Raw genomic sequence first — 10,519 nt, forward strand, 5'->3', positions numbered from 1 at the left:
CAATTCACACTGTTCAAACTGTAATAATTAGATTCATATTTAAATTTAGAGTAACCATAATATGACTTAATGAATATATTGACTATGTGCGATTTAAATAAAGTACAATTTTCTTTTTAGTTTTTAATATATGTGTAAATATACCTACATCAATTTTAATTTAATAATAAAAAAAAATGTTTTCAATTCACACTGTTCAAACTGTAATAATTAGATTCATATTTAAATTTAGAGTAACCATAATATGACTTAATGAATATATTGACAATGTGCGATTTAAATAAAGTACAATTTTCTTTTTAGTTTTTAATATATGTGTAAACATACCATATTCATTTTTAATTTGCTAATTAATAATAATATTTTCTACATTATGTACTGTATTTTTATTTTGAGATTTTTTAGGGCGTTAAAATATCAGCCCTAGACTTGTTTGTTTGCCTCCGACCAGGCTTCTGGTACATGAAATCTGTGGATCGACCCCTAAGAACTAAACAGCAATTGGCGTGAGATCACAGTTACAATATTTCAATAATATTATAAAATATATTATAATTTATAATACTTACTGACATTGTCGAAATTGATCAACATTTCTTGGGGTATCCGATGGATTTACGACCAGGAGTCTAGCCGGAACGACGGGCGTCGCCGTAATTTTTGGACGGCAAGTGCACCGCCGCCGAACACCGGGCTCTTCGGGCCGCGATGATGACGTATTAGGCCGCATAGGTTCCTAGTAAATTTTGAACTTCATTTCAGACTGACAACTTACGCGACGACACAACCGCAACAGCAACACCAACATTAACAGATCGTGGCAACAATAATATTAATAATTGTTGTTGTTAATATTATTGCATTCCGTGCATAATACACGACGACCGTGATTGAAATTTTCAACGCATTTTCGCGGAGTTATAACCTCGCCGTTTTCCAGCCGAGTAAAAGAAAAAAAAAGAAAAAAAAGGCCGAACGATCATGATTTACGACCGTATCAGTAACGTAATAATGGTTGGAGGTTAGCAGGGATCGTGGAAATTATTGTAGTTCAATATTATATCAAATATATTGTATTTCATTGCGGTATGGAATTATTAGCACCGTATGTAGTCCTGTATGGCTATATCGCACTATGGGGTACAACACACCACTGCGTGCACAACTGCTTCGATTTGTAGTATTATTCGGTAATTTCATATGTTGTCACCGTATAACAAATAATTATTTATTTCGGATATTAGTTTTCTTATACGTTAAATGTGGATATTATATTCATAAATTCATTGATAAAATTTAAAACAAAATTTTCCATATTGAGATTACTGTATTACTATAATAGTAAATGAATTACTACCACAGCAATATAAATAATGTATTTCAAACTATCTAATATTTTGTTATTATATAGCTACCTAATATCACAGAACAATGGGAATATCATGCATAAGAGGGGTTACCATAATACCATAAATAGTTAAAGTATCATGTCTGGTCATTTTTAAAATGTGTATTATATGGAAATTATTCATTGTAATTTTCATTCGGAATAATATTTTATCGGTTTACCTTTTTTTTCCAATTTTTAACCACAGCCCACACACTCGTCGGTGAGATCGGCCTATCTGCTGATGTCGCCGTGCGTCGTCACGAACCGTCATCCCGTATGGGATTCTGGTACTACAGAGGCATTACTGACATTGTGACATAACTGTCACAAAAAAATAAAGAAAATAATTTACGTTCAAGAAAAAGTACTCGTACGCGTAATAACTCGTAATAAATTTTTTACAAAAGAAAAAAAATAATAATTTCATCGAATATATTGCAATTCTTATCCTTGTCGAAAAGCTCAACAATTTCATCGGTAATTTTTTAGTATAGATACTTGACTTTTATAGACGTAATTATGTAACTATAAATTTATGAACTTAAGTTTGTACCTCACTATAACATAAAATAAATATACGTTAGAATGACTAGAGCAGCGGTTCTATATATATTTTATGATTATTCCAAAAAAACCCATTACATATAAGTGACATCACTGATTTATATATATAAATGTGACTATCCTTTGTTTTGGGGGATAAAATAATGTATTACATACTACCTAATATTTTGTTATTAGCTACCTAATATCGTACATAAGAGTTATAGTTATACTCGTATATAGTTAAAGAATTATGTCTGGTCTCTTTTAAAATGTGTATTATTTCGTAATTGATCATAATTTTCTTTCGGAATAATAATTTATCGGTTTATCTTTTTTTTCAATTTTTAACCACGGCCCACACACTCGTCGGAAAGAGGCGACCCGCCGATCTGTTGATGCCGCCGCGCGTCGTCACGAACCGTCATCCTGTATGGGATCCTGGTACTACAGAGACACTATAGCGGCATTACTGGCATAACTGTCACTAAAAAATAAAGAAAATAATTTACGTTCAAGTAAAAGAACTCTTACGCCCTATAATAATATTCGTTCTTTCAATATATTATTCGTCTACATTGTTTTCTTAATGGGTTGTCAATTTGTTTACATTTCGAAATGAGATTTAAAAAAAGAAAGAAAAGAAGGCCGACGAATTCTTCTCATCAAATCACCTGTAAACGCGTTACGTGTTTATTTCAAGGCATGTGATTGTGTGAACACTGAACAGTTCTTTCGTTCCATTCAGACACGGCTTGTTTTCGTACGAGTAACTGATACTAAATCATCATTAGCTTTAAAACACATCTGACAATTAATAATGTACATAATATATTATTTTAGTGGTAGACGAAAACGTTAAGAAAAAAAATACCATTCATTATCCAACATAAAATACGCTAAATACGCTTGAAAAAAAAAAAATTAAAAACGTCGAAAAGTTATTTTTCAGTTTTCGGCGATTTAAAATATGAAAACATGTTCAATTTCATAAATTGTCACTGTATAGCAAATAATTATTTATTTCCGATAATAGTGTTCATATACATTAAATTAGGATATTATATTCATTGAAAAAACTTTAAACCAAATTTTCCAAATTGAGAAATACTGTTTTGACCGCTATGCAAATTGTTTTTTTCATAATTTCAAAAATCTTAACAATTTCGATTTTTGATAGAAAACTGAATACCGTCCATTTAAACGACACGTGCGATACCTATGGACGTAGACGAAAGAATACACAACCGTCTTTCAGCTGTCTCAATTCGCCAATCGTATCGTTAACAATATCGCACTAATGTAATGAAATAATTTTAATAACACATAGCGCTGACGACGACGACGACGACGCGGAAATCGGAACAATTTCCGTCTGCTTATTTCATGTCATCCTGTACGGGGTCCTGGTACATTGGAGGTACAATAGCGGCGTATTGGAAGCCGTGTCGGTTACTGCGGTGGAGGCAGAGTCGAGCAAGCGAGCTGATTATCGATGGGGCCCTGGTACGCGCACCCCGAATTCGAGAACCGCGGCCGTTCTGACGACACAATCTCGGTCCGGCGCTGTTCCCTCGCGGGTAGTCTTAGAATACATGGTTCCGAATGACACACTACTTGGTCCGGTGCTGTTCCCCCGTCTTCGCGCCCGTCGCGTCGGTAGCACGACAACCGTGCATGGGACCCTGGTAACAGGCGCCAGCAAATCGTCTCACCGTCGTGCCGGACGTAACCGGGCGGCGATCGTCGATCTGGGTGGGCGCACGAATGTCGTCGGTGGCGCCACATCTGAACGACATTACGATCGGCGTCACCGTCGCCACCGCCGTCGCACGCAGATGTCGTTCGCTCGTTCGCCGAGAAGTATATCAGCGGGACGGGGACAAACTTCAAACTATTAAACTATAACTATTAGAATCTTTATTAAATGTATAGTAAATATAATAATATAACTCTTTGAATAATATGTTTTTATAAAATATAAAAAAATAAAATAATTTTAATAGTCAATATTATGTTTGTACAGTGTAAAACGCCATAATATCCTTTTTTATTTTATTATTACGATTTATCTAAAGGAAAAAAATATGTTGTTGTATAACGAATATATTCCAATATTTGTTATATTTTTTTTATATTAAAAGAATCTTAATAATACAAACTTATTAAATACTGCAGGTCTGTCCTAAACAATTCTGCATATTTTTAGTCAATTTATAAAATTGTTTTATACTGCAATAAGTGAAAGGTTAGAATTAGTATTATTTTTTAAATTGTATAACATTAATTTTAGTTTATTTGTATAAATTTAAAATTATTTATTAGATACCTATATATTAATATTAATTAATAATTATCATAAAGACTGTTTAATAAATTAAATCGACAAGGTGTTTATAGTATCTTAATATTTTATTAAAAAAAAAAAAAATAGAAATTAATAAATACATTAAAACCATAATTGTTATTATAATACAAAATTATAATTTCAAATGGAAGAGGACTGAATTAATAAATAGCACCAATATTATATTTTTGTTGACTATTATATTTTTAATTTTGTTATGTTGTGGCAGCTGATGGTTTATTGTTTTTTTTTTACTTTTTAGTAGTATGAGATAGATAATTTACTTTTATAAACATTTGAGCAAATATATCAGCGATTATGAATGAAAATAAATCATTATTTACAATTCCATCGTATTCCTCTGTAAAAATGAAATGTTTTGTCCGTCGATGGTGGCGGTAACGCTAAACGCGACTGCTCGTTTTTAAGGTCGAGTCCGTGCTCCAGTTTATCTTATCCATTTCAATGGTAATACGATATAAAATAGTGAAAACTGATAACTGATAATGATAACAACGGGTATATTATATTAAAATTTTAAATAAAAAACCGACACGGCAACACTAGAAACAAATAAAATAAAATAAATTATAATCTAAGAGATTTATGAGACAGTATCTGATCGCCTACAATACATTTCAAAACGTTAAATCAATGCAATTCACCAATCAAAATTATGAACACCGTATGAGCAACCGTGAATAGTTGTTGTGAGGTAGAGCTGAAATAAATAAATGGTAGAAATATTTTAAAAGGCAAAGCGGCTTTTTCACACAAATGTGAAGGAAAATTGTTAAACCGACTGACTGCCGGCTACGGCTAAAAGAACACGCCCGTGTTCATGAACTCCTGGTACTCACATCGCTCTTTTATTCAACAATGGCGACTTAGCACAAATTCCATGCCCCCAGAAAATGAAACGACATACCGATATTGGTATCGCAGATTAACAAAACTCACTCTGGTGGTATAAATCAGAACTATTGGGATACATTTGTCCAAAAACACAATTTAATAGGTAAAATCGTATAAAAACGCATATAACTATTTGGTCGGTCATTACAATATTACATGTTAGTTCTTTTTTCATTTTCTTGTCCATCAGAAAATTACATCGGACACTTTTATTGTAGCCGCACTATTCAAACTACGATAAGTACACATATTTTGTCGTTTCATACATGCATATTATCAATATTTTCAATACGGTATGGCGGTATACACAAGGTATGTATCTGTTGTTTGAGTAAATAGATGTTTTTCCTTTTGAAATATTTCTACCATTTATTTATTTCAGCTCTACCTCACACCATCCATTCACGGTAGCTCATAGGTACGTTGCCTGTTACAATATCATCGAGATAAATCAACACAAATTTACTAACCAACCCATAGAATAGTAGGTAGTACACTATTTGGTAGTAGCAAAAACAAAAAAAAATGTTGCTGCACACAAATACTAGCCCTAGTTTATCATCCATGGATTGGAATCGAAGGTCCGTCACAACCTGCGTTGATTTTAGTATTACATGGGTTTAGATTTTAATACCCCAAAAACTGTAAAGAAATATTTTAAAAATGCATTTTAACTGCAATAATGTCCTTAAACAATTACCCAAATTTGTATTTTTATTTTATACAAGTACAATAAAATATATAAGATTAAATTATATAAAGATATTATTTTGATGAATTACTGAATGTTTATAATTTTATTTAAAAAGATTGATCATCCAAATATTTGGTTACCTTTGTAAAATAAAGGTTAGAGTCGTTATATCGATACCTATAATTGCACTGAAATAAGTATTTGAAAAGATTTTAATGTCTCTTGAACTTGTAAATTGTTATGATTGTTATGAATATTTAGAATTTATATAATATAATTGTTATAGTATTGGTATAGGATAATTTAAGACATCAAGATGTTAAGTGGATTACTTATTAAGTCGATTGGTTAAATATTAAACATTAATTTTAATTACTAAACAATATTATGACATAAATAATATAGATAGGTAGTTGTTATTTGTTTTCCAAAATATTTCAATTATGAGAATTGTAAACCTCCAAAAAAGTTGGGATTTGAAACATTTTTTAAACTACTTATTAAAACACCCTAAATAGTTTCAATTTTTTTGAGATTGGATTTTTTTTATATAAAATTAAAAACATAATTAACTATTTTACCTATATAATTTACCAAATATTTATTACAATACTTATGAGTTTTTGGATATATATATATATATTAAAACATATTATTTTTTGAACCAAGCACACAATAAATTCCAAATTTTATTAAATATACATTTTGTTATCTATGAAGAGTTTTTTATTTAGCTACCAGGAATAAATAAAATTTGCTCAAAAGTAAATTAAATACTAAATTTTTTGAATAATAAATGAGTTGGTAGGGTTGAGGTAATTCAAGTTGGAATTTTAGTTTAATATATTAATTACTTAAGTATAAATTAATATATAGGTATTATATACATAAGGTAGTATAATATATGAGTTGGTTAGCAACAAACACAGGTTATATAAACAATTGTTTAGAAAACATTTCCAATGCAGGATTACCAGTTAAAAATACTCTCATGTTTGTTTTTAAAGTAATTATTTTAATATTATTCCAAAGATATGAGCTTTTTAAACATGCATCAACTTGATCCGCTGGTGTTCCATGTGATATAATTGGTAACGTTTGACGAAAATCACCTGCTAATATTACTGGTACCTTACCCATTATAAAATTATTATTTTTTAAATCTTGTAAAGTTTTATGTAAAGCTTCAGGTAAATTTTTTATTTAGCATAGTACACTTATCCCTAATAATGACTTTGGTTTCTTTTAACAGTTCACATGTTCCTGGGTTATCTACAATATTATAGAAGGGTTCTTCTACTGAATTCAAATTCAAAGGCAATTTGAACATTGAATGCGCTGTGCGACCTCCTTCTAATAAAGTTGCAGCAACTCCTGAAGAAGCTACTGCTAAAGCAATATCTCCTTTCAATCGGAGTTATAGTTTCTAATATTATTCTTGAATTATTTTGAATCAGAAGTATTACCGATTAAATATGATAACAATGGTTCAACTGGACTCCTTGGGACTGAAAGTTTAATTTATCCATTTGCAAAACATAAACTAGTTGGTTCGTTTTTGTATTTTAATGCTTGACAATAAGTACATTCAGTATCCATTAACCCAATTGAAATATTATTTCCGAATTCATAGTCGATTTCTGGATTGTATGAAAATGCTTTCATTTTGATGTGAAACATCTTATGGCGCGATACGGTAGTGAGACCGACTGTGGCGTGACGATGTCCCACTCGTGGCTCTTCGGCTAAATTCACCGGTAAATTTCGAATTTACTGTCACAGAAATAACTGAAGAGGCAGCAGATAATATTGATTAGAGTAGTTACATTATTACATTTGTATATTTTTGTATGTCTTTGAAAATCTTTTAAGTACTTCATATGTAAATAAAAAACAAAATAGTCTGATGATATTAATTTAAAAATTATTTCATAGTCATCTTATTCACCATCTATTTTCAACATTATGACAAAAAAAAAAATTTTTGATGTTTCACATCTGCCAGGCGTCCCGCGACGGCTTTTTTTTAAAAACTGTTCTAACTTTGATTTTCTTTGTCTGGTTCGTTCACTACTGTAAACATTAGTGATACCATCTTCAACATTTTCTTGAGATTCGTCTACTTCTCTGTCGTTTTTTTCTAGTACTTTTTGTTTTTTATCGAAGAATATGAAGATTTTCCAATAATTTTTCTTTTTCCCATAATAATAATATAAAAATTTATGTTATATATAACATAAATAAGTATATATAACAACAGATCTATGAGAATATGTTTTCAACTAACAATTTAGCGATAATTCCTATAAGACAATGTAGTAACCCAGGGCGACCGTTCAATCTTCAATATATAGCAAATTTGAATGAAATTATGTAAGGTTGTAAGGGAATAAATTTTAAATAACTTTGCGAGTTAAATGCATTACATTGCATAGCAGATAAACACATTTAAATGGCACTAAATAGCTTAAATTTTTCTGAGATTGAATATATGTATAATAAGTTAAAAATATTTAACTATTACCTAATTATTAAAAATACAATGTATATTAAATAGTTTCCAAAATATTAACTATAATATTTATGGATTGGTATTATTTATAAATATATAAATATATTATTTTTTGAAAGAACAAACAAAAAATTGCATAAGCTATTAAAATAAATATACATTCTTTTTATCAATGTTGAGTTTTTTCTTAGTAATATGCAATATATGTATGATCAATAGTATATTGAATAGCTACCATGAATAATGAGTATGTTAAATTTGTTTAAGAGTAAATTTAATTTTTAAATGCTTTTTGATTTAAATACACGCTACACATTATAATACTGATATATTAAATATGAATACAATAATTGCCACAATTTGCCAAAAATAAATTCAATCAAACCGTATTACTATAATATTACTATAACCTAATACCGTACATAAGAGTGGTTACCATGTATAGTTAAAGTATCAAGTCTGGTAATTTTTAAGATGTGTATTATGTCACAATTATTCATTGTAATTTTCATTTGGAATAATATTTAATCAATTTATTTTTTTTCCTATTTTTAACCACGGCCCACACACTCGTCGGAGAGAGGCGACCCGCCTATCTGCTGATACCGCCGCGCGTCGTCACGAACCGTCATCCCGTATGGGATCCTGGTACTACAGAGGCATTAGTGGCATAGTGACATAACTGTCACTAAAAAATAAAGAAAATAAATTACGTTCAAGAAAAAGAACTCTTACGCCCTATAATATGCGTTCTTTCAAAATATTATTCGTTTACATTGTTTTCTTAATGGGTTGTCAATTTGTTTACATTTCGACATGAGATTTATAAAAAGAAAGAAAGGAAGGCCGACGGATTATTCTCATCATATCACCTGCAATCGCGTTACGCATTATTTTAAGGCGCGTGGACAGTTCTTTCGTTCCTTTCGGTCACGGCTTGTTTTCGTACGAGTAACTGATATATAGAGAAAACTTGAAGCGTTATTATAGGAAAAATTTTAAGTGTGTTTGAATTTTAAATTTTTACGAAATAGCGTAACAATAACGATTTATCCTCAAATGATTTTAAATATTTGATATTAATTATTATTCAAAAAGTATAAGTTGTAGATACCTACTTAAAAATTTCGCCAGTTATTAAGATTGGCATTTTCTTTACATGATTTGATTTTCATAATATTTTTACTTTTTTACGCTATTTATAGGCAACTGAAATTTTCAATTTTCCTGAGAATTTTTTTTTAAAATGTCGAATAATTTTTACTGCTTTTAAATTTAATGATATAGGTATATATACAAAAGTGAAAAAACATACATCATTGTGCATTCTTTATACATTCATCGTTCCAAAAACCAAACTTTTGTTAAAATAAGGATAAATATTAATTTTCTTATTTTTTTTTTTATTTTCTTTTTTATGTTAGTAATTTTTATGTGACTACGTTGTAGAACTTCGGTAGTTAATAATAATTTTGTTATCATAATTCCGCGGTGTGATCGTTATTACTTTTTACTATACTTGAAATGTATTATATATTATGTTTATTAATTTACAAAAAATATATTCTTCGGACTTCTAATGTGATACTTGTAGATTTTTGTATATATTATTGTAGTACGCAAACTCCACACTACCTATAAGCACTTGATTAAAGTTAATTCATGTTAAATGCAATGTCCATGTTATAAGCAGTAGGTATATTTATGGTTATTAACTCACAAACTATTTACCAAAGTGAGATGTCCTCTTTATCTAGATTATCTGGGTGACCAATAATTACATATGCAAGGTGAGAAGAAAATAATTAAGTATATAAAAATCAAAATAATATTACCACAAGATCGAAAATATTTGTTGAAGAAATAAATAACGCAATTATTTTTAAAATCCAATAATTATTTATAAAAATTCAATATTTCAATAATTTTTAATTCATAAAAAAAAATATTAAACTGTCTTAAAAAAATCTCAAACGAGTGTAAGAACATTAAAACTAAAACAAGAATATAAAAACGAACCCATTAAAAAAAAAACCCGGGTATGGACGTATAAGTGTTTCATAAAATTAATTATAGAATTAAGATGATAATATAAATAAATAAATAAATGTTGTCATT

The 10,519-nt window shown here is 29.5% G+C and overlaps 1 long non-coding RNA gene across 1 annotated transcript; it reads left to right on the forward strand.

Annotated features, from left to right (window-relative positions):
* The first annotated feature begins 6,845 nt into the window (after positions 1-6,845).
* LOC126552120 (uncharacterized) lies at positions 6,846-8,337 on the forward strand. The gene is made up of 3 exons (XR_007605963.1): positions 6,846-7,016; positions 7,142-7,439; positions 7,523-8,337. It is a non-coding gene; the product is annotated as an uncharacterized LOC126552120 (long non-coding RNA).
* The last annotated feature ends 2,182 nt before the right edge of the window (positions 8,338-10,519 follow it).

The sequence above is a fragment of the Aphis gossypii genome, chromosome X (assembly GCF_020184175.1).
Source record: "Aphis gossypii isolate Hap1 chromosome X, ASM2018417v2, whole genome shotgun sequence".
Lineage (NCBI taxonomy): Eukaryota > Metazoa > Arthropoda > Insecta > Hemiptera > Aphididae > Aphis > Aphis gossypii.